We start from the raw sequence: 24,281 nt of genomic DNA, 5'->3' as shown, positions 1-24,281 counted from the left end.
CACGCACAGAAAGATTACCAGCACGCACAGAAAGAGGACCAGCACTCAGAGGAAGATGACCAGCACACTAATAAAAATGACCAGCACACACAGGAAGATGACCAGCACACACAGAAAGATGACCAGCACACATAGGAAGATGACCAGCACACTCATAAAAATGACCAGCACACACAGGAAGATGACCAGCACGCACAGAAAGAAGACCAGCACACACAGGAAGATGACCAACACACTCATAAAGATGACCCAGCACACACAGGAAGATGACCAGCACACAAACGAAGATGACCAGCACACATAGGAAGATGACTGACCAGCACACACAGGAAGATGACCAGCACTCAGAGGGAAGATGACCAGCACACACAGGAAGATGACCAACACACACAGGAAGATGACCAGCACACTCATAAAGATGACCCAGCACACACAGGAAGATGACCAGCACACTCATAAAGATGACCAGCATGCACAGGAAGATGACCAGCACACAGAAAGATGACCCAGCACACGCAGGAAGATGACCAGCACACATAGGAAGATGACCAGCACACTCATAAAGATGACCAGCACGCACAGGAAGATGACCAGCACACACAGGAAGATGACCAGCACACACAGGAAGATGACCAGCACACTCATAAAGATGACCAGCCCTCACAGAAAGATGACCAGCACACACAGGAAGATGACCAGCACACTCATAAAGATGACCCAGAACGCACAGAAAATTGACCAGCACACACAGGAAGATGACCAGCACACACAGGAAGATGACCAGCACACATAGGAAGATGACCAGCACGCACAAAAATGTACCCACTAATGCCAGCCCGTAGCTGTATACCCGCTGGTATTGCCACAGTATAACCAGTGTTGATGCCAATACTGAGCAATATGCCCAAATGAAGTAACTGCCCGGAACAGTCTACCTAATGTTAATGCCATCGCTGTGTAATATACCCACTGTTTGTGGCACCGTGTGCCCACTGTTAATACCAAGAGTGTGCATTATACCCACTGTTAATGTCAACACTGTGCAGCATACCCGCTGTTAACGCGGTACTGTACCCACTGTTAATACCAAGAGTGTGCATTATACCCACTGTTAATGCCAACACTGTGCAGTATACCCGCGGTTAACGCCGTAGTGTACCCACTGTTAATGCCAACACTGTGCAGCATACCCGCTGTTAACGCGGTACTGTACCCACTGTTAATACCAAGAGTGTGCATTATACCCACTGTTAATGCCAACACTGTGCAGCATACCCGCGGTTAACGCCGTAGTGTACCCACTGTTAATACCAAGAGTGTGCATTATACCCACTGTTAATGCCAACACTGTGCAGTATACCCGCGGTTAACGCCGTAGTGTACCCACTGTTAATACCAAGAGTGTGCATTATACCCACTGTTAATGCCAACACTGTGCAGTATACCCGCGGTTAACGCCGTAGTGTACCCACTGTTAATACCAAGAGTGTGCATTATACCCACTGTTAATGCCAACACTGTGCAGTATACCCGCTGTTAACGCCGTAGTGTACCCACTGTTAATGCCAACACTGTGCAGTATACCCTCGGTTAACGCCGTAGTGTACCCACTGTTAATGCCAACACTGTGCAGTATACCCGCAGTTAATGCCAACACTGGGCATCATACCCGCTGTTAGTCCCACATTGTACTCACTGGTAATGCCGTTGTGTACTCACTGTTACCCCAACACTGTGCAGTATACCTGCAGTTATTGCCAGTTAATGCCCCAGCGTCGCCTCCTTAATGCCCCCCCGTTGGGCAGGGCGCCCACTGATCACACCCTTAGCACTGAGCGATGGGGCCTTTTACTCTATTACGTGTTTGTGTTTTTATTGTGTCAGGGGCCTGTGTCTGCGGTTTGTGCTGTTGGTGTCAGCACATGAACCCTTCCACACACACACGCACACCCCGGGCATGTGTGCCACCCCCGTACCTGCTCAGCTCCTGGGTAGCGCTGGCGGCGGCTGCCTCCGGGGCTGATGCATCGTCTGGTGAAGAAGAGACGAGTCCGGCCCTCCAATCCCCCTCAAACCCCAGCAGCCTCCATGTGCCTGGGTCTGGCCGATGAGTCCCTGGCGCTGGGTCCAGCTCCGTCAGTTGTGTCAGTGAGTCCTGACGGTGAGCCCCAGGTGGTGAGTCTCCAAAGGTGAGTCTCAGCCGATGGTGTCCCTGGCCGATGCGTCCCTGGAGGCAGGTCTAGGTCGGTGAGCCCCTAGTGGTGAGTCTAGAGTCTCTAAAGTTGAGCCCAAGTGTGAGCTGATGAGTCCTTTGAATCTGGGTGTCCGCCGATGAGCCCTTGGCCGGTCAGACTTTGGAGGTGAATCTAGGTCAGTGTGTCTATTTCAGTGAGTCCTGACGGTAAGGCCCAGGTGGTGAGTCTCCAAAGGTGAGTCCAGGGCAGTGAGTGTCAGCTGATGAGTCCCTGGCTGTCAGCCGATGAGTACCTGGCCTCTCAGACTTTGGAGGTGAGTCTGGGTCAGTTAGTCTGTTTTAGTGAGTCCAAGTCGGTGAGCCCTGGGAGTGAGTACTGCCTGCTGAGCTGTGATAGAGCGTCCCATCCGGTGAGTCCCAGCCAGTGAGTCCCATTTGAGGAGTCCCTGCCGGCGAACCCCGAACTGTGAGTTTTAACCCACGAGTCTCCGGTGATGAATCCCTGGCGATGACTCACCAGCAGAGAGTCCTGGCCAGTGACTTCCTTGTGGTAACTCCCTTGTGGGCGACTACCGGTCGATGAGGGTCTGTTGATGAATCTGTGTCGATGAGGCCTTGTCGATGAGTCTGCATCGACGAGGCCCTGTCGGTGATTCTGTGTCAGCGAGTCTGTGTCGGTGAGTGCGTGTCAATGAGTCCCTGTCAATGAGTCTGTGTTGATGAGGCCCTGTTGGTGTGTCAGTGAGTCTATGTCGGTGAGTCTGGGTCGGTGAGTGCCTGTTGGTGAGTCAGTGAGACCATGAAAGTGAGTTATTGGGTCTGAGTCCCAGTTGAAGAGTCCCCGTCGTTGAGTCCCTGACAATGAGTTGCTGTTGATGAGTCTGTTGGCGAGTCGCTGGAAACAAGCACTTGCAGGGTATTACCCCGGGGTCAGGCCCTGTCAGTGAGTCTTTGGTACCTGATGATGAGTCCTTAGCAGTGAGTTCTTGTCTGTGAGTCCCAGTCGGTGAGTCTTTGGTGGTAATTCTTTTTATCTATGATTCTCAGTTTGTGAGTCAGTTGGTGCCTGTGAGCCACAGTCGGTTAGTCCTTGTGAGTGAGCCCCTGTCAGTGCCTGTTGGTTAGTCCTTGTGAGTGAATCCCTGTCAGTGCCTGTTGGTTAGTCCTTGTGAGTGAGTCCCTGGCAGTGCCTGTCGGGGATTCCTTGGAAGGGAGTACTTGGGAGTTCCTGTCTGTCAGCGCCTGTCAGTGCCTGTCGGTTAGTCCTTGTGAATGAGTCCCTGTCAGTGCCTGTCGGTGCCCTCCTTCCAGGTGGTTCTCCTCTCTGTTGGGGCTCGTGCCTCTGCAGCCCTCTTGGGGGACGGTGGCCGAGCAGGGACCTCCGTCTTGGGTCTCCAGGTTGCCTCCTTCGAAGAACACTTCGGATCCAGGCGCTGGTGAGGAGGATGGCACAGGGAGCCGGGATCCGTGCCAGGGAAGGGGTGCCCAGCAGTGCCTGTCTAATCAGTTCCACTGTCCACCGGGCACTGTGGGCAAATCCGTGCACCGACACCGCTGGCACACTGGGCAAAATCGGGAATGCGTTGATGGCACCACGGGGCGACGTGTTGATGGTACCACTGGGCGATGCCTGGATGGCACCACTAGGCGATGCCTGAATGGCACGACTGGGCACGTGCACACTGCTATCCGCTTGGCGATGCGTGGACAGACACCACTGGGCGGTGCCTCTGTGGCACCGCTGGGCAGAGCGTTGATAGTAACACTAGGCACCTGTGCACTGGCACCAGAAGAAAATGCGTTGATGGAGCCAATGGGTAATACGTTGATGGCACCACTGGCCGACGCGTTGATGGCACAACTAGGCACCTGCGCACTGGCACCAGCGGGGATGCCTCGATGGCACCACTGGGTGATAGGTCGATGGCACCACTGGTCGATGCGTTGATAGCGCCACTGGGGATGGCGCCACTGGGCACCTGTGCACTGGCACCACTGGGGATATCTGGGTGGCACCACTGGGCGATGTCTTGATGGCAACCCTTGGCGATAGGCAGATGGCACCAGTGGGCGATGCGTTGATGGCACCACTGGGCGATGCTTGGATGGCACCAATGGACGATGAGTTGATGGCACCGCTGGCGGATGCGTAGATAAGACCACTGGGCACCTGTGCCCTGGCACCACCGGGGCGCGGCGTCCGCTGCCCCCACGGCTCCCGAGGGTACCTCCACGGAGCCCGCGGCTTCACTGGTGCCAGCCTGCTCTCCAGCAGGGCAGCCTTTCAGCTACCAGTGCGCCAAGCTAAGGAGGAGGAGGCAGGAGCGAAGAAGGTGGGGGGGGGGGGGGGGGTTCGTCGGGGAGGGGGGAGGAGTCATGGGAGGGAGGAGAGGGGGCGGAGGGAGACAGACAGGGATGAGAGAGGAGAGCGGGAGTGTGGGTGAGAGAGAGAGGGAGCTGGAGAGGAAGAGAAGGGAGATGGAGGGCAGGGGGAGAAGAGGGAGGGCGCTAGATGAGGGGACTGGAAGAGGAGACGGGGAGAGACGAAGACAACGATGAGATGCCCGGAGAAGGAGGAAGAGCGACACGGGGCTGGGTAGCGGGTGGGGGTATTTTCCAGATGGGTTGAGGGAGATGTGCTGAGGGGAGGAAGGAGAGGGGATGCTTATGATGGAGAGAGAGCAAAAATGGACGAGGGGGAGGACACGAGAATGGCAGACTGCGAAGGGGAGGGCTGCATCATAGGCCAGAGGGAGGGCAGCTGTCATTGATGGATGGAGGGGGGAAAAGTTTATGGAGGGAGATGAAAGAAGATGGGTGATGGTGAGAGAGATGGGAAGAGAGGGGTGAAGGGGACAGACGAGGAGGAGAGAGGAAGGACTTTATATGAGAGAGTAAGGTGAGCGAGATGGATAGAGGGGGGTGAAAGTGTCAGAGGAGAGAGAGAAGAGACTTTATATGAGAGAGTAAGGTGAGCGAGATAGATAGAGGGGGTGAAAGTGACAGAGGAAGAGAGAGAAGGGACTTAATATGAGGGAGGAAGATAAGAAAGATGGATAAATGGGGTGAAAGTGACAGAGGAGGAGATAGATGGGACTTTATATGAGAGTAAGATGAGACATAGAGAGGGGTGAAAGTGACAGAGGAGGAGAGAGTTAATACAAAAGAATAAGATGAGAGACATTGATAGAGATGGGTGAAAGTGATAGAAGAGAATGGCGGGGCTCTCAGAGCCTTTGGTGAGAGGGCACAGAGGGTGGCTGCTGTGGAGGGGCTCTCAGTGCCTGTGGTGAGAGGGCACAGAGGGTGGCTGCTGTGGAGGGGCTCTGAGAGCCTTTGGTTAGAGGGCACAGAGGGTGGCTGCTGTGGAGGGGCTCTCAGAGCCTTTGGTGAGAGGGCACCGAGGGTGGATGCTGTGGCGGGGCTCTCAGTGCCTGTGGTGAGAGGGCACAGAGAGTGGCTGCTGTGGAGGGGCTCTCAGTGCCTGTGGTGAGAGGGCACAGAGGGTGGCTGCTGTGGAGGGGCTCTGAGAGCCTTTGGTTAGAGGGCACAGAGGGTGGCTGCTGTGGAGGGGCTCTCAGAGCCTTTGGTGAGAGGGCACCGAGGGTGGATGCTGTGGCGGGGCTCTCAGTGCCTGTGGTGAGAGGGCACAGAGAGTGGCTGCTGTGGAGGGGCTCTGAGAGCCTTTGGTTAGAGGGCACAGAGGGTGGCTGCTGTGGCGGGGTTCTCAGAGGCTGTGGTGAGAGGGCACAGAGTGTGACTGCTATCTGAGTACCTGTGGCGAGATGGCACAGAGGGCGAGTGCTGTCTGAGTGCCTGTGGCGAGAGGGCACAGAGGGTGAGTGTTATCTTCGTGCCTGTGGCGAGAGGGCAAGAGGGTGAGTGCTATCTGAGTGCCTGTGGCGAGAGGGCACAGAAGGCGAGTGCTATCTGAGTGCCTGTGGCGAGACAGCACAGAGGACGAGTGCTATCGGAGTGCCTGTGGTGAGAGGGCAGAGAGGGCGAGTGCTATCTGAGTGCCTGTGGTGAGAGGGCAGAGAGGGCGAGTGCTATCTGAGTGCCTGTGGTGAGAGGGCACAGAGGGCGAGTGCTATCGGAGTGCCTGTGGTGAGAGGGCAGAGAGGGCGAGTGCTATCTCTAGAGGGGCGGAGCGGAGAGGGCACAGAGGGCGAGTGCTATCTGACTGCCTGTGGTGAGAGGGCACAGAGGGCGAGTGCTATCTGAGTGCCTGTGGTGAGAGGGCACAGAGGGTGAGTGCTATCTCTGAAGGGGCGGAGCGGAGAGGGCACAGAGGGTGAGTGGTATCTGAGTACCTGCGGTGAGAGGGCACAGAGGGAGAGTGCTGCTATCTCTGGAGGGGCGGAGCGGCGAGGGCACAGAGGGTGAGTGCTATTGGAGTGCCTGTGGTGAGAGGACAAAGAGGGTGAGTGCTATCGGAGTGCCTGTGGTGAGAGGGCACAGAGGGTGAGTGTTATCTCTGGAGGGGCGAAGCGGAGAGGGCACAGAGGGCGAGTGCTATTTGAGTGCCTGCTGTGAGAGGGCACAGAGGGCGAGTGCTATCTGAGTGCCTGTGGTGAGAGGGCACAGAGGGTGAGTGCTATCTGGGAGCCTGTGGTGAGAGGGCACAGAGGATGAGTGCTATCTCTGAAGGGGCGGAGCGGCGAGGGCACAGAGGGAGAGTGGTATCTGAGTGCCTGCGGCGAGAGGGCACAGAGGGAGAGTGCTATCTCTGGAGGGGTGGAGCGGCGAGGGCACAGAGAGTGAGTGCTATCTGAGTGCCTGTGGTGAGAGGGCACAGAGGGTGAGTGCTATCTGAGAGCCTGTGGTGAGAGGGCACAGAGGGTGAGTGCTATCTCTGAAGGGGCGGAGCGGAGAGGGCACAGAGGGTGAGTGGCATCTGAGTGCCTGCGGTGAGAGGGCACAGAGGGAGAGTGCTATCTCTGGAGGGGCGGAGCGGCGAGGGCACAGAGGGTGAGTGCTATCGGAGTGCCTGTGGTGAGAGGACAAAGAGGGTGAGTGTTATCGGAGTGCCTGTGGTGAGAGGGCACAGAGGGTGAGTGCTATCTCTGGAGGGGCGGAGCGGAGAGGGCACAGCTCTCTGAGTGCCTGTTGTGAGAGGGCACAGAGGGCGAGTGCTATCTGAGTGCCTGTGGTGAGAGGGCACAGAGGGTGAGCGCTATCTGAGCGCCTGTGGTGAGAGGGCACAGAGGGTGAATGCTATCTCTGGAGGGGCGGAGCGTAGAGGGCACAGAGAGTGAGTGCTATCTGACTGCCTGTGGTGAGAGGGCACAGAGAGTGAGTGCTATCTGACTGCCTGTGGTGAGAGGGCACAGAGAGTGAGTGCTATCTGAGAGCCTGTGGTGAGAGGGCACAGAGGGAGAGTGCTATCTCTGGAGGGGCGGAGCGGCGAGGGCACAGAGGGTGAGTGCTATCGGAGTGCCTGTGGTGAGAGGACAAAGAGGGTGAGTGCTATGGGAGTGCCTGTGGTGAGAGGGCACAGAGGGTGAGTGCTATCTCTGGAGTGGCGGAGCGGAGAGGGCACAGAGGGCGAGTGCTATCTGAGTGCCTGTTGTGAGAGGGCACAGAGGGCGAGTGCTATCTGAGTGCCTGTGGTGAGAGGGCACAGAGGGTGAGTGCTATCTGAGTGCCTGTTTTGAGAGGGCACAGAGGGCGAGTGCTATCTGAGTGCCTGTGGTGAGAGGGCACAGAGGGTGAGTGCTATCTGAGAGCCTGTGGTGAGAGGGCACAGAGGGTGAATGCTACCTCTGGAGGGGCGGAGCGTAGAGGACCCAGAGAGGAGTGCTATCTGACTGTCTGTGGTGAGAGGGCACAGAGAGTGAGTGCTATCTGAGTGCCTGTGGTGAGAGGGCACAGAGGGTGAGTGTTATCTGAGAGCCTGTGGTGAGAGGGCACAGAGGGTGAGTGCTATTTCTGAAGAGGCGGAGCGGCGAGGGCACAGAGGGTGAGTGGTATCTGAGTGCCTGCGGTGAGAGGGCACAGAGGGAGAGTGCCATCTCTGGAGGGGCGGAGCGGCGAAGGCACAGAGGGTGAGTGCTATCGGAGTGCCTGTGGTGAGAGGACAAAGAGGGTGAGTGCTATCTGAGTGCCTGTGGTGAGAGGGTACAGAGGGTGAGTGCTATCTGAGTGCCTGTGGTGAGAGGGCACAGAGGGTGAGTGCTATCTGAGCGCCTGTGGTGAGAGGGTACAGAGGGTGAATGCTATCTCTGGAGGGGCGGAGCGTAGAGGGCACAGAGAGTGAGTGCTATCTGACTGCCTGTGGTGAGAAGGCACAGAGAGTGAGTGCTATCTGAGTGCCTGTGGTGAGAGGGCACAGAGGGTGAGTGTTATCTGAGAGCCTGTGGTGAGAGGGCATAGAGGGTGAGTGCTATCTCTGAAGGGGCGGAGCGGAGAGGTCACAGAGGGTGAGTGGTATCTGAGTGCCTGTGGTGAGAGGGCACAGAGGGAGAGTGCTATCTCTGGAGGAGCGGCGAGGGCACAGAGGGTGAGTGCTATCGGAGTGCCTGTGGTGAGAGGACAAAGAGGGGGAGTGCTATCGGAGTGCCTGTGATGAGAGGGCACAGAGGGTGAGTGCTATCTGAGTGCCTGTGGTGCGAGGGCACAGAGGGCGAGTGCTATCTGAGTGCCTGTGGCGAGAGGGCACAGAGGGTGAGTGCTATCTGAGTGCCTGTGGTGAAAGGGCACAGAGGGTGAGTGCTATCTGAGTGCCTGTGGTGAGAGGGCACAGAGGGTGAGAGCTATCTCTGAAGGGGCGGAGCGGAGAGGGCACAGAGGGTGAGTGGTATCTGAGTGCCTGTGGTCAGAGGGCACAGAGGGTGAGGGCTATCTCTGGAGGGGCGGAGCGGAGAGGGCACAGAGGGTGAGTGCTATCTCAGTGCCTGTTGTGAGAGGGCACAGAGGGTGAGTGCTATCTCTGAAGGCGCGTAGCGGGCAGGGCACATAGGGTGAGTGGTATCTGAGTGCCTGTGGTGAGAGGGCACAGAGGGTGAGTACTATCTCTGGAGGGGCGGAGCGGAGAGGGCACAGAGGGTGAGTGCTATCGGAGTGCCTGTGGTGAGAGGACACAGAGGGTGAGTGCTATCTCTATACCAGTTGTGAGAGGGTACAGAGGGTGAGTGCTATCTGAGAGCCTGTGGTGAGAGGGCACAGAGGGCAAGTGCTATCTGAGTGCATGTGGTGAGAGGGCACAGAGGGCGAGTGCTATCTGAGTGCCTGTGGTGAGAGAAGACAGAGGGTGAGTGCTATCTGAATGCCTGTGGTGAGAGGGCACAGAGGGTGAGTGCTATCTCTGGAGGGGCGGAGCGGAGAGGGCACAGAGGGTGAGTGCTATCGGAGTGCCTGTGCTGAGATGGCACAGAGGGTGAGTGTTATCTGAGTGCCTGTGGTGAGAGGGCACAGAGGGTGAGTGCTATCTGAATGCCTGTGGTGTGAGGGCACTGAGGGGGAGTGTTATCTGAGTGCCTGTGGTGAGAGGCCACAGAGGGTGAGTGCTATCTGAGTGCCTCTGTTGAGGGGGCCCAGAGAGTGGCTGCTGTGGAGGGACTCTGAGAGCCTGTGGTTAGAGGGCACAGAGGGTGGCTGCTGTGGAGAGGCTCTGAGTGCCTGTTGTGAGAGGGCACAGAGGGTGGAGGCTGTGGCGGGTCTCTCAGAGTCTGTGGTGAGAGTGCACAGGGGTGGCTGCTGTGGAGGGGCTCTCAGAGCCTGTGGTGAGAGGGCACAGAGGGTGGCTGCTGTGGAGAGGCTCCCAGAGCCTGGGGTGAGAGGGCACAGATGGAGGCTGGGGTAGGAGGGGCTCTCCGAACCTGTGGTGAGTGTGCACGGCGGTGGCTGCTGTGGAGGGGCTCTCAGAGCCTGGGGTGAGAGGGCACAGAGGGTGGCTGCTGTGGAGGGGCTTTCTGAGCCAGTGGTGAGATGGCACAGAGGGTGGAAGCTGTGACGGGGCTCTAGGAGCCTGTGGTGAGAGGGCACAGAGGGTGGCTGGTGTGGGGGGCTTTCAGAGCCTGTGGTCAGAGGGCACGGGGGTGGCTGCTGCGGAGGGGCTCTCAGAGCCTGTGGTTAGAGGGCACACAGGGTGGTGGCTGTGGCGGGGCTCTCAGAGCCTGTGGTTAGAGGGTGGCTGGTGTGGAGGGGCTCTCTGGGCCTGTGGTTAGAGGGCACAGTGGATGGCAAGTGTGGAGGGGCTCTCAGAGCCTGTGGTCAGAGGGCACGGGGGTGGCTGCTGTGGCGGGGCTCTTAGAGCCTGTGGTTAGAGGGCACAGATGGCGGCTGGTGTGGAGGGACTCTCTGGGCCTGTGGTTAGAGGGCACAGAGGGTGGCTGCTGTGGAGGGGCTCTCAGAGCCTGTGGTGAGAGGGCACAGAGGGTAGCTCGTGTGGCGGAGGTCTCAGAGACTGTGGTTAGAGGGCACAGAGGGTGGCTGGTGTGGAAGGGCTCTCTGGGCCTGTGGTTAGAGGGCACGGGGGTGGCTGGTGTGGAGGCGCTCTCTGGGCCTGTGGTTGGAGGGGACACAGGGTGGGTGCTGTGCAGGGGCTCTCAGAGCCTGTGGTGAGAGGGCACAGAGGGTGGCTGATTTGGCGGGGCTCCCAGAGCCTGTGGTGAGAGGGCACAGAGGGTGGCTGGGGTGGAGGGACTCTCTGGGCCTGTGGTTAGAGGACACAGTGGGTGGCAGGTGTGGAGGGGCTCTCAGAGCCTGTGGTTTGAGGGCACAGAGGGTGGCTGCTGTGGAGGGGTTCTCAGAGCCTGTGGTTAGAGGGCACAGAGAGTGGCTGGTGTGGAGGGGCTCTTTGGGCCTGTGGTTAGAGGGCACAGAGGGTGGCTGGTGTGGATGGGCTCTCTGGGCCTGTGGTGAGAGGGCACGAGGGTGGCTAGTGTGGGGGATTCTCTGGGCCTGTGGTGAGAGGGCACAGAGGGTGGCTGCTGTGGATGAGCTCCGAGTTCCTGTGGTGAGAGGGCACAGAGGGTGGCTGCTGTGGCGGGGCTCTCATAGCCTCTGGCGTGGAGGGGCTCTCTGGGCCTGTGGTTAGAGGGCACACAGGGTAGCTGCTGTGGCGGGGCTCTCAGAGCCTGTGGTGAGAGGGCGCAGAGGTTGGCTACTGTGGAGGGGCTCTCTGGGCCTATGGTGAGAGGGCACAGAGGGTGGATGCTGTGGAGGGGCTCTCAGAGCCTGTGGTGAGTGTGCACGGGGGTGGCTGGTGTGGAGGGGCTCTCTGGGCCTGTGGTGAGAGGGCACACAGTTGTTGCTGCTGCGGAGGGGCTTTCTGGGCCTGTTGTTGAGGGCACAGAGGGTGGCTGCTGTGGAGGGGCTCTCAGAGCCTGTGGTTAGAGGACACAGAGAGTGGCTGGTGTGGAGGGGCTCTCTGGGCCTGTGGTTAGAGGGCACAGAGGGTGGCTGGTGTGGATGGGCTCTCTGGGCCTGTGGTTAGAGGGCACACAGGGTGGCTGCTGTGGCGGGGCTCTCAGAGCCTGTGGTGAGAGGGCACAGAGGGTGGCTACTGTGGAGGGGCTCTCTGGGCCTGTGGTGAGAGGGCACAGAGGGTGGCTGCTGTGGAGGGGCTCTCAGAGCCTGTGGTGAGCGTGCACGGGGGTGGCTGGCGTGGAGGGGCTCTCTGGGCCTGTGGTTAGAGGGCACAGAGGGTGGCTGCTTTGGAGGGGCTCTCAGAGCCTGTGGTGAGTGTGCACGGGGGTGGCTGGTATGGAGGGGCTCTCTAGGTTTGTGGTGAGAGGGCACACAGTTGTGACTGCTGCGGAGGGGGTCTCTGGGCCTGTGGTTTGAGGGCACAGAGGGTGGCTGCTTAGAAGGGTCTCTCAGAGCCTGTGGTTAGAGGGCACAGAGAGTGGCTGGTGTGGAGGGGCTCTCTGGGCCTGTGTTTAGAGGGCACAGAGGGTGGCTGGTGTGGATGGGCTCTCTGGGCCTGTGGTTAGTGGGCACACAGGGTGGCTGCTGTGGCGGGGCTCTCAGAGCCTGTGGTGAGAGGGCACAGAGGGTGGCTACTGTGGAGGGGCTCTCTGGGCTGTGGTTAGAGGGCACAGAGAGTGGCTGCTGTGGAGGGGCTCTCAGAGCCTGTGGTTAGAGGGCACAGGGGGTGGCTGATGTAGAGGGGCTCTCAGAGCCTGTGGTTAGAGGGCACAGAGGGTGGCTGGGGTGGAGGGGCTCTCTGGGCCTGTGGTTAGAGGGCACAGAGGGTGGCTGGTGTGGCAGGGCTCTCAGAGCCTGTGATTAGAGGGCATAGAGGGTGGCTGATGTGGAGGGGCTCTCTGGGCCTATGGTTAGAGGGCACAGTGGGTGGCTGCTGCGGAGGGGATCTCTGGGCCTGTGGTTAGAGGGCACAGAGGGTGGCTGGTGTGGAGGGACTCTCTGGGCCTGTGGTTAGAGGGCACGGGGTTTGCTGTGTTGAGGGGCTCTCTGGGCCTGTGGTGAGAGGGCACACAGGGTGGCGGGTGGCAGGTGTGGAGGGGCTCTCAGAGCCTGTGGTTAGAGGGCACAGAGGGTGGCTGGTGTGGAGGGGCTCTCTGGGCCTGTGGTTAGAGGGCACAGAGGGTGGCTGGTGTGGAGGGGCTCTCAGAGCCTGTGGTGAATGTGCACGGGGGTGGCTGGTGTGGAGGGGCTCTCTGGCCCTGTGGTTAGAGGGCACAGAGGGTGGCTGGTGTGGAGAGGCTCTCTGGGCCTGTGGTTAGAGGGACACAGGGTGGCTGGTGTGGAGGGGTCTCAGAGCCTGTGGTGAGAGGGCACAGAGGGTGAGAGCTATCTCTGAAGGGGCGGAGCGGAGAGGGCACAGAGGGTGAGTGGTATCTGAGTGCCTGTGGTCAGAGGGCACAGAGGGTGAGTGCTATCTCTGGAGGGGCGGAGCGGAGAGGGCACAGAGGGTGAGTGCTATCTCAGTGCCTGTTGTGAGAGGGCACAGAGGGTGAGTGCTATCTCTGAAGGCGCGTAGCGGGCAGGGCACAGAGGGTGAGTGGTATCTGAGTGCCTGTGGTGAGAGGGCACAGAGGGTGAGTGCTATCTCTGGAGGGGCGGAGCGGGGAGGGCACAGAGGGTGAGTGCTATCGGAGTGCCTGTGGTGAGAGGACACAGAGGGTGAGAGCTATCTCTATACCAGTTGTGATAGGGTACAGAGGGTGAGTGCTATCTGAGAGCCTATGGTGAGAGGGCACAGAGGGCAAGTGCTATCTGAGTGCATGTGGTGAGAGGGCACAGAGGGCGAGTGCTATCTGAGTGCCTGTGGTGAGAGAAGACAGAGGGTGAGTGCTATCTGAATGCCTGTGGTGAGAGGGCACAGAGGGTGAGTGCTATCTCTGGAGGGGCGGAGCGGAGAGGGCACAGAGGGTGAGTGCTATCGGAGTGCCTGTGCTGAGATGGCACAGAGGGTGAGTGTTATCTGAGTGCCTGTGGTGAGAGGGCACAGAGGGTGAGTGCTATCTCTTGAGAGGAGGTCAGAAAGGGCACAGAGGGTGAGTGCTATTGGAGTGCCTGTGCTGAGAGGGCACAGAGGGTGAGTGCTATCTGAGTGCCTGTGTTGAGAGGGCACAGAGGGTGAGTGCTATCTGAATGCCTGTGGTGTGAGGGCACTGAGGGGGAGTGTTATCTGAGTGCCTGTGGTGAGAGGCCACAGAGGGTGAGTGCTATCTGAGTGCCTCTGTTGAGAGGGCACAGACGGTGGCTGCTGTGGAGGGACTCTGAGTGCCTGTGGTTAGAGGGCACAGAGGGTGGCTGTTGTGGAGAGGCTCTGAGTGCCTGTTGTGAGAGGGCACAGAGGGTGGAGGCTGTGGTGGGTCTCTCAGAGTCTGTGGTGAGAGTGCATAGGGGTGGCTGCTGTGGAGGGGCTCTCAGAGCCTGTGGTGAGAGGGCACAGAGGGTGGCTGCTGTGGAGGGGCTCCCAGAGCCTGGGGTGAGAGGGCACACAGGGAGGCTGGGGTAGGAGGGGCTCTCCGAACCTGTGGTGAGTGTGCACGGCGGTGGCTGCTGTGGAGGGGCTCTCAGAGCCTGGGGTGAGAGGGCACAGAGGGTGGCTGCTGTGGAGGGGCTTTCTGAGCCAGTGGTGAGATGGCACAGAGGGTGGAAGCTGTGACGGGCTCTAAGAGCCTGTGGTGAGAGGGCACAGAGGGTGGCTGGTGTGGGGGGGCTTTCAGAGCCTGTGGTCAGAGGGCACGGGGGTGGCTGCTGCGGAGGGGCTCTCAGAGCCTGTGGTTAGAGGGCACACAGGGTGGTGGCTGTGGCGGGGCTCTCAGAGCCTGTGGTTAGAGGGCACAGAGGGTGGCTGGTGTGGAGGGGCTCTCTGGGCCTGTGGTTAGAGGGCACAGTGGGTGGCTAGTGTGGAGGGGCTCTCAGAGCCTGTGGTCAGAGGGCACGGGGGTGGCTGCTGTGGCGGGGCTCTTAGAGCCTGTGGTTAGAGGGCACAGATGGTGGCTGGTGTGGAGGGACTCTCTGGGCCTGTGGTTAGAGGGCACAGAGGGTGGCTGCTGTGGAGGGGCTCTCAGAGCCTGTGGTGAGAGGGCACAGAGGGTAGCTCGTGTGCAGAGCTCTCAGAGACTGTGGTTAGAGGGCACAGAGGCTGGCTGGTGTGGAGGGGCTCTCTGGGCCTGTGGTTAGAGGGCACGGGGTTGGCTGGTGTGGAGGTGCTCTCTGGGCCTGTGGTTGGAGGGGACACAGGGTGGGTGCTGTGCAGGGGCTCTCAGAGCCTGTGGTGAGAGGGCACAGAGGGTGGCTGGTTTGGCGGGGCTCTCAGAGCCTGTGGTGAGAGGGCACAGAGGGTGGCTGCTGTGGAGGGGTTCTCAGAGCCTGTGGTTAGAGGGCACAGAGAGTGGCTGGTGTGGAGGGGCTCTCTGGGCCTGTGGTTAGAGGGCACAGAGGGTGGCTGGTGTGGATGGGCTCTCTGGGCCTGATGTGAGAGGGCACGAGGGTGGCTGGTGTGGGGGGACTCTCTGGGCCTGTGGTGAGAGGGCACAGAGGGTGGCTGCAGTGGATGAGCTCCGAGTTCCTGTGGTGAGAGGGCACAGAGGGTGGCTGCTGTGGCGGGGCTCTCATAGCCTCTGGCGTGGAGGGGCTCTCTGGGCCTGTGGTCAGAGGGCACAGAGAGTGGCTGGTGTGGAGGGGCTCTCTGGGCCTGTGGTTAGAGGGCACAGAGGGTGGCTGCTGTGGCGGGGCTCTCAGAGCCTGTGGTGAGAGGGCACAGAGGGTGGCTACTGTGGAGGGGCTCTCTGGGCCTGTGTTGAGAGGGCACAGAGGGTGGCTGGTGTGGAGGGCCTCTCTGGGCCTGTGGTTATAGGGCACAGAGGGTGGCTGCTGTGGCGGGGCTCTCAGAGCCTGTGGTGAGAGGGCACAGAGGGTGGCTACTGTGGAGGGGCTCTCTGGGCCTGTGTTGAGAGGGCACAGAGGGTGGCTGCTGTGGAGGGGCTCTCTGGGCCTGTGGTGAGAGTGCACGGGGGTGGCTGGTGTGGAGGGGCTCTCTGGGCCTGTGGTTAGAGGTCACAGAGGGTGGCTGCTGTGGCTGGGCTCTCAGAGCCTGTGGTGAGAGGGCACAGAGAGTGGCTGGTGTGGAGGGGCTCTCTGGGCCTGTGGTTAGAGGGCACAGAGGGTGGCTGCTGTGGATGGGCTCTCTGGGCCTGTGGTTAGAGGGCACAGAGGGTGGCTGCTGTGGCGGGGCTCTCAGAGCCTGTGGTGAGAGGGCACAGAGGGTGGCTACTGTGGAGGGGCTCTCTGGGCCTGTGTTGAGAGGCCACAGAGGGTGGCTGCTGTGGAGGGGCTCTCAGAGCCTGTGGTGAGTGTGCACGGGGGTGGCTGGCGTGGAGGGGCTCTCTGGGCCTGTGGTTAGAGGGCACAGAGGGTGGCTGCTGTGGAGGGGCTCTTAGAGCCTATGGTGAGTGTGCACGGGGGTGGCTGGTATGGAGGGGCTCTCTGGGCCTGTGGTGAGAGGGCACACAGTTGTGGCTGCTGCGGAGGGGCTCTCAGAGCCTGTGGTTAGAGGGCCCAGAGAGTGGCTGGTGTTGAGGGGCTCTCTGGGCCTGTGGTTAGAGGGCACAGAGGGTGGCTGGTGTGGATGGGCTCTCTGGGCCTGTGGTTAGAAGGCACACAGGGTGGCTGCTGTGGCGGGGCTCTCAGAGCCTGTGGTGAGAGGGCACAGAGGGTGGCTACTGTGGAGGGGCTCTCTGGGCTGTGGTGAGAGGGCACAGAGGGTGGCTGCTGTGGAGGGGCTCTCAGAGCCTGTGGTTAGAGGGCACAGGGGGTGGCTGGTGTAGAGGGGCTCTCAGAGCCTGTGGTTAGAGGGCACAGAGGGTGGCTGGGGTGGAGGGGCTCTCTGGGCCTGTGGTTAGAGGGCACAGAGGGTGGCTGGTGTGGCGGGGCTCTCAGAGCCTGTGATTAGAGGGCATAGAGGGTGGCTGATGTGGAGGGGCTCTCTGGGCCTGTGGTTAGAGGGCACAGTGGGTGGCTGCTGCGGAGGGGATCTCTGGGCCTGTGGTTAGAGGGCACAGAGGGTGGCTGGTGTGGAGGGGCTCTCTGGGCCTGTGGTTAGAGGGCACGGGGTTGGCTGTGTTGAGGGGCTCTCTGGGCCTGTGGTGAGAGGGCACACAGGGTGGCGGGTGGCTGGTGTGGAGGGGCTCTCAGAGCCTGTGGTTAGAGGGCACAGAGGGTGGCTGGTGTGGAGGGGCTCTCTGGGCCTGTGGTTAGAGGGCACAGAGGGTGGCTGGTGTGGAGGGGCTCTCAGAGCCTGTGGTGAGTGTGCACGGGGGTGGCTGGTGTGGACGGGCTCTCTGGGCCTGTGGTTAGAGGGCACAGAGGGTGGCTGGTGTGGAGAGGCTCTCTGGGCCTGTGGTTAGAGGGGACACAGGGTGGCTGGTGTGGAGGGGCTCTCTGGGCCTGTGGTGAGAGGGCACACAGGGTGGCTGGTGTGGAAGGCAGGTGGTAACGTTTTTTAAAATCTGGACAGGAAGTACTCCTCTGCTCCTGTGCAGTAGTTGGAAGCAGGGGTGGTGATTTTGGGGGCCCACGTGACGTACCTCGTAGAAGGGTCCAATGCCAGTACAGATGTCCTTCACCCCCAGAGCTCGGGCTCCGCCCTCTTTGACTATTTGATGCCTCTCAGCATCATCCCCGTTACTCACTGTCATACATCCGTAGTAATATGTAGTATCATGTAGCACTAATGGTACTACAGGTAGCGGTAGTAGACAGTAGCGGCAATAATAGTAACTGTAGTAGTCCTCAGAGTACTATTACTACTGTTAATAGTAGTAGGCATAGTAATGATGGTAGTAGTAACTATAGTAGTATTACTAGAAATAATAAGTAGCACTATTAAAATGGGAGCAGTAACAGTAGTAGTAATATTAGTAGTAATAAATAACAAAAGTACCAGTAGTATTAATATACTAAGGTTATAATAGTAATAATAATAATAATAGTAATGTTATAGTAATAACAGTAATAAGGAAGTAGTAAGTAGCAGTGAAAATAGTAGGCAGTTTTAACAATTACAGTTGCAATTATAACATAGGAGTAGCAATAGTAATGGTAGTATGAAGTAGCAGTGGAGATAGTAGGAAGTAGTAACAGTTTTAGTACTTATAGGGAAGTAGCAGCAGTAGCAATGGTATTAGTAAGTATCAGTGGTAATAGTAGGAAGTAGTAATAGTTGTAGTAGTGATGGTTATAGAGAAGAAGCAACAGTAATAGTAATGGTAGTAGTAAGTAGCAGTGGCATTAGTGATAGTTATAGTAGTAAGTGAAGTGTATCAGAGAAGCAACAATAGTAATGGTAGTATGAAGTAGCAGTGGAGATAGTAGGAAGTAGTAATAATTTTAGTATTAATAATAATTGAGAAGAAGCAGCAGTACCAGTGGTAATAGTTGTAGTAGTGATAGTTATAGAGAGGCAGCAGCAGTTATAGTAGTAGTAGGCATCAGTGGTAATAGTAGGAAGTAGTGATAGTTATAGAGAAGAAGCAGTAGTAATAGTAGTAAGAAGCAAAGCTAATATGAAGTAGTAGTCATTATAGTAGTGATAGTTATAGAAAAGAAACAGCAGTAGTAATAGTAGTAGTAAGCAGCAGTGGTAATAGTAGGAAGTAGTGATAGTTATAGAGAAGAAGCAGTAGTAGTAAGCAGCAGTGGTAATAGTAGGAAGTAGTGATAGTGATAGAAAGAAGTAGCAGTAGTAATAGTAAGTAGCAGTGGTAACAGTATGAAGTAGTAGTAGTTATAGTAGTGATAGTTATAGAGAAGAAGCAGCAGTAGTAATAGTAGTAATAGGCAGCAGTGGTAATAATAGGAAGTAGTGATAGTTATAGAGAAGAAGTAGTAGTAGTAGGCAGCAGTGGTAATACTAGGAAGTAGTAGTAGTTATATTAGTAATATTTATAGAGAGGAAGAAGCAGTAGTAATTGTAGTGGTAAGTAGCATGTTAATAGTAGGAAGTAGGGATAGTTATAGTAGTGATAGTTATAGAGAAGAAATAGTAGTAGTAGTAATTAGCAGTGGTAATATTAGGAAGTAGTAGTAGTTATATTAGTTATAGTTATAGAGAAGAAGCATCAGTAGTAATAGTAGTAGTAGGCATCAGTGGTAATAGTAGGAAGTAGTGATAGATATAGAGAAGAAGCAGTAGTAGTAGAAAGCAGCAGTGGTAATAGTAGGAAGTAGCGATAGTGATAGAGAAGAAGCAGCAGTAGTAATAGTAAGTAGCAGTGGTAATAGTAGGAAGTAGTGATAGTTATAGAGAAGAAGCAGTAGTAGTAAGTAGCAGTGGTAATAGTAGGAAGTAGCAGTAGTTATAGTAGTGATAGTTACAGAGAAGAAGCTGCATTAGTAATTGTAGTGAGTAGCAGTGGTAATAGTAGGTAGTAGTGATAGTTATAGAGAGGTAGCAGTGGTAATGGTAGTAGTAAGCAGCAGAGATAATATGAAGTAGTAGTAGTTAGAGGAGTGATAGTTATAGAGAAGCAGCAGCAGTAGTAATAGTAGTAGTAAGCAGCAGTGGTAAAATTAGGAAGTAGTGATAGTTATAGAGAAGAACCAGTAGTAGTAGTAGTAAGTAGCAGAGGTAATATGAAGTAGTAGTAGTTATAGTAGTGATAGTTATAGAGAAGAAGGAGCAGTATTAATAGTAGTAGTAAGCAGCAGTGGCAATAGTAGGAAGTAGTGATAGTTATAGAGAAGAAGCAGTAGTAGTAGTAAGCAGCAGTGGTAATAGTAGGAAGTAGTGATAGTGATAGAGAAGAAGCATCAGTAGTAATAGTAAGTAGCAGTGGTAATAGTAGGAAGTAGTGATAGTTATTGAGAAGAAGCAGTAGTAGTAGTACTAAGTATGAGTGGTAGTAGGAAGTAGTGATAGTTATTGAGAAGAAACAGTAGTAGTAGTACTAAGTATCAGTGGTAGTAGGAAGTAGTGATTGTTATAGAGAAGAAGCAGTAGTAATAGTAGTAAGTAGCAGAGGTAATATGAAGTAGTAGTAGTTATAGTAGTGATGGTTATAGAGAAGAAGCAGCAGTAGTGGTAGTAGTAGGTAGCAGAGGTAATAGTAGGAAGTAGTGATAGTTATAGAGAAGAAGCAGCAATAGTAATAGTAGTAAGTAGCAGAGGTATTATAAAGTAGTAGTAGTTATAGTAGTGATAGTTATAGAGAAGAAGCAGCAGTAGTAATAGTAGTAGTAGGCATCAGTGGTAATAGTAGGAAGTAGTGATAGTTATAGAGAAGAAGCAGTAGTAGTAGTAAGTAGCAGAGGTAATATGAAGTAGTAGTAGTTATAGTAGTGATAGTTATAGAGAAGCAGCAGCAGTAGTAATAGTAGTAGTAAGTAACAGTGGTAATAGTAGGAAGTAGTGATAGTTATAGAGAAGAAGCAGTAGTAGTAGTAGTAAGTAGCAGTGGTAATAGTGGGAAGTAGTAATAGTTGTAGTAGTGATAGTTATGGAGAAGAAGCAGCAGTAGTAATAGTAGTAGTAGTAAGCAGCAGTGGTAATAGTAGGAAGTAGTGATAGTTATAGAGATGATGCAGCAGTAGTAATTGTAGTAGTAGCATCAGTGGTAATAGTAGGAAGTAGTGATAGATATAGAGAAGAAGCAGTAGTAGTAGTAGTAAGTAGCAGTGGTAATAGTAGGAAGTAGTAGTAGTTATAGTAGTGATAGTTACAGAGAAGAAGCTGCAGTAGTAATTGTAGTGAGTAGCAGTGGTAATAGTAGGCAGTAGTGATAGTTATAGAGAGGTAGCAGTGGTAATGGTAGTAGTAAGTAGCAGTGGTAATAGTAATAGATATAGTAGTAATAGTATTAGAGAAGTAGCAGTGATAATGTTAGTAGTAAGTAGCAGTGGTAATAGCAGGAAGTAGTAATAGTTATAGCAGTGATAGTTATAGAGCGGTAGCAGTGGTAATGGTAGTAGTAAGTAGAAGTGGTAATCGTAGGTAGTAGTAATAGTTACAGTAGTATTAGTGGTAGAGAAGAAGCAGTAGTAATTGTAGTATGTAGCAGTAGCAATAGTAGGTAGTAGTAATACTTATAGTAGTATTAGTGGTAGAGAAGAAGCAGCAGTAGTAATTGTAGTAGTAAGTAGCAGTGTTAATAGTAGGAAGTAGTAGTAGTTATAGTAATGATAGTTATAGAGAAGAATAGTAAGTAGCAGTGGTAATAGTATGAAGTAGTAATAGTTATAGTAGTGATACTACTAGATAAGTAGCAGTGGTAATGATAGTATGTAGATTTGTAATAGGTGATAGTAGTAATAGTTATAGTAGTATTAGTGTAGAGAAGAAGCAGTAGTAATAGTAGTAAACAGCAGGGGTAATAGTAGGTAGTAGTAACAGTTATAGTAGTATTAGTGGTAGAGAAGAAGCAGTAGCCATTGTACTAAGTAGCAGTGGGAATAGTAGGTAGTAGTAATAGTTATATTAGTAATAGTAGTAGAGAGGCAGCAGTGGTAATGGTGGTAGTAAGTAGCAGTGGTAATAGGAGGACATGGTAATAATTACAGTAAACCCAGCAGTAAAGAATAAGCAGCAGGAGTAATGATAGTGGTAATAGCAGTATTAGCAGCTCTACTTTTGAATTTCTTCTATTTTAAGTGCAGATATTCCAGGTCTGGCGCGTTTGAGTCCTATGAGGTGGGGGGGGGGGGGTGTACAGCGTCAGCTAGGAGGTGACTATGATGCTCTTCCCACCCTGAATACATTAATGGTGGACTGAAGGTCAGACTGCCGTCATACTACAGGATGATGAACCTGCCTTGTAAAGTAGACCTCAATCAGAGGAAAACAAGCCTTTTGTGAAAGTGAAGCATCTCTTTCCCTGCTGGTCATTCCTGCCCCTCACGAGCCCCAGCAGAGCCTTTGACCCCGAGAGGATCTCCCTTGCCGGCCAGGGTTTACTCGTTGTATGACACTGACTCCGGCATTGAGCCTGTAGGTAAGTTCTCCTAGTGCTTAATTTGTAAGAAGTAATTCCAGGGCCCTCGTCAGGAGGCCACTGCAGCCTGCACCACACATTGCCCCTGCAGCGCTGCCAATGACGATACCAGCACAACTACGAACCCTCACAATACTCCAAGAGTGACAGTTCAGACCATTCCATGTCACCCAAAGCTACGAGTGGCTTGGGAAGCAGGTACTAGTCATTACAATCAATAAACAAATGTTGCTGTCTCCAGCTCTAAATTAGACAAACAGCGCCACCATGTGGCATTCTGTCATAAGTGTAGATGTTGACAACTAACTGCTGGTGCTGAGCACCGGAGACCACTGGCTCAAATTAAGCATTAAGGGCATGATTTAGATTTCGGCGCATGGGTATTGCCCATCTGCTGAAATCGAAATCCCATATGATAAAATAGGACTTAGAATTCGGCGGATGTGCTATCCATCAACGTTGTGACGGTTTAACTTGTCTGCCAAAATCTAACTCAGGCCCTAACTTCTCCACACCTTTACATGTACTGATGAAGATTCATTTGTAGATGGAATGACAGGCCCAGGGACATACAGGGCCAAACTCAGGTGAGAAGACCGCCAGTTCGGTTTTCTGCCTGCTGGCCCTATTATAAGTTTCCTGCTGGGCCAGCGGGCGGAAACAGCGTAATCGAGCCGGCGGCAATGTTGTGGTACCTCAGATGCAACAGCACTCGTGCTTTTCACTGTCTGAAGCCACCGAGATCATCTGCGGCGTACCTCAAGGCTCATCGCTCAGCCCGACACTCTTCAATGTCTACATGAGCCCCCTCGCCAACATCGTTCGCAAGCACGACATCATCATCACCTCCTACGCCGACGACACCCAACTTATACTCTCCCTCACCAAGGACACCGCCAGCGCCAAGACCAACCTACAAGAGGGTATGAAGGACGTCGCAGATTGGATAAGGCTCAGCCACCTAAAGCTGAACTCTGAAAAAACGGAAGTCCTCATCCTCGGCAACACCCCGTCCGCCTGGGACGACTCCTGGTGGCCCACGGCCCTCGGCACCACACCGACCCCCACAGACCACGCCCGCAACCTCGGCTTCATCTTGGACCCTCTTCTCACCATGACCAAGCAAGTCAACGCCGTGTCCTCCGCCTGCTTCCTCACCCTCCGCATGCTCCGCAAGATCTTCCGCTGGATCCCCGCCGACACTAGAAAAACCGTGACCCACGCCCTCGTCACGAGCCGCCTGGACTACGGCAACACCCTCTATGCTGGGACCACCGCTAAACTCCAAAAACGCCTGCAACGCATTCAAAAAGCATCGGCACGCCTCATCCTCGACGTACCCCGCAACAGCCACATCTCCGCACACCTGAGACACCTGCATTGGCTCCCAGTCAGCAAAAGGATCACCTTTCGACTTCTCACCCACGCACACAAAGCCCTCCACAACAAGGGACCGGAATACCTCAACCGACGCCTCAGCTTCTACGTCCCCACCCGCCTCCTCTGTTCCTCTGGTCTCGCACTCGCTGCCGTCCCTCGCATCCGCAGCTCCACGGCGGGTGGGAGATCTTTTTCCTTCCTGACGGCCAAGACTTGGAACTCCCTCCCCACCAGCCTCAGGACCACCCAGGACCACCCCGCTTTCCGGAGACTCCTAAAAACCTGGCTATTCGAGCAGCAGTAACCCCCCCTTTCCCTTAGCGCCTTGAGACCCGCACGGGTGAGTAGCGCGCTTTATAAATGTTAATGATTTGATTTGTAAATGAGGTAATATTCAGGTAATATTTATATTACGTTCACCAGACAAAGTGATGAATCAGAAGCACTTATTGTTAGCCCGGTGCAAACAAAATCATCCCAGAGCATCCTACATTAACCAGGAACTCTTATCATTAACCTGGAACAGTGTCCATTTACTCATAACACTTTACATTGACCTAGGAACTTATCATTAGCTAGGAATAATTCACTAGGAGAGTTTCTGTTAACACGGTACACTTATTATTAACCGAGAACACCTACCATTATTCTAGAACACTTATCATTAACCTACAACACTTGTCATTAACCTAGAACACTTGCCATTAACCTAGAACACTTGGCATTATTCTAGAAAACATCATACATCTAGAACATTTATCATTAATATACTAGAACACTTATCATTAACCTTGTACACTTATCATTAACCTAGAACACTTACCATTAAACTAGAACACATCATTATTCTAGAACAGTTATAATTAACCAAGAACACTTATCATTATTCTACAACACTCATCATTAACCTAGGACACTTATCATTATTCTAGAACACTTATTATTATTCTAGAACAGTTATCATTAATCTAGAAAACTTATCATTATTCTAGAACAGTTATCATTAACCTAGAACACGTATCATTGACCTAGAACATGTATCAATATTCTAGAACACCTATCATTAACCTAGAACACTTATCATTATTCTAGAACACTTCTCATAAACCTAGAACACCTCTCATTAACCTAGAACACCGATCATTATTCTAAAAACATCATAAACCTAAAACACTTACCATTCTCCCAGAACACGTCTTTATTCTGGAACACTTATCATACACCTAGAACACTTATCATCAATCTAGAACACTCTTAATTAATCTAGAACATGTATCATTATTCTAGAACACTAATCA

The 24,281-nt window shown here is 54.3% G+C and overlaps 1 protein-coding gene across 1 annotated transcript in view; it reads right to left on the bottom strand.

Annotated features, from left to right (window-relative positions):
- The window catches only part of CHST1 (carbohydrate sulfotransferase 1), a 192,907-nt gene extending 188,412 nt beyond the window's left edge, over window positions 1–4,495 (bottom strand). Inside the window, exon 1 of the mRNA XM_069221758.1 lies at window positions 1,977–4,495. The gene's annotated coding sequence lies outside the window, so the exon portion shown is untranslated. The remainder of the gene's footprint in view (window positions 1–1,976) is intronic.
- Between the last annotated feature and the right edge of the window lie 19,786 nt (window positions 4,496–24,281).

This window comes from Pleurodeles waltl, chromosome 3_1 (assembly GCF_031143425.1).
Source record: "Pleurodeles waltl isolate 20211129_DDA chromosome 3_1, aPleWal1.hap1.20221129, whole genome shotgun sequence".
In the NCBI taxonomy this organism is placed as follows: domain Eukaryota; kingdom Metazoa; phylum Chordata; class Amphibia; order Caudata; family Salamandridae; genus Pleurodeles; species Pleurodeles waltl.
The sequence above is the reverse complement of the archived record's forward strand: the minus strand, read 5'-3'. Positions and strand labels throughout refer to the sequence as shown.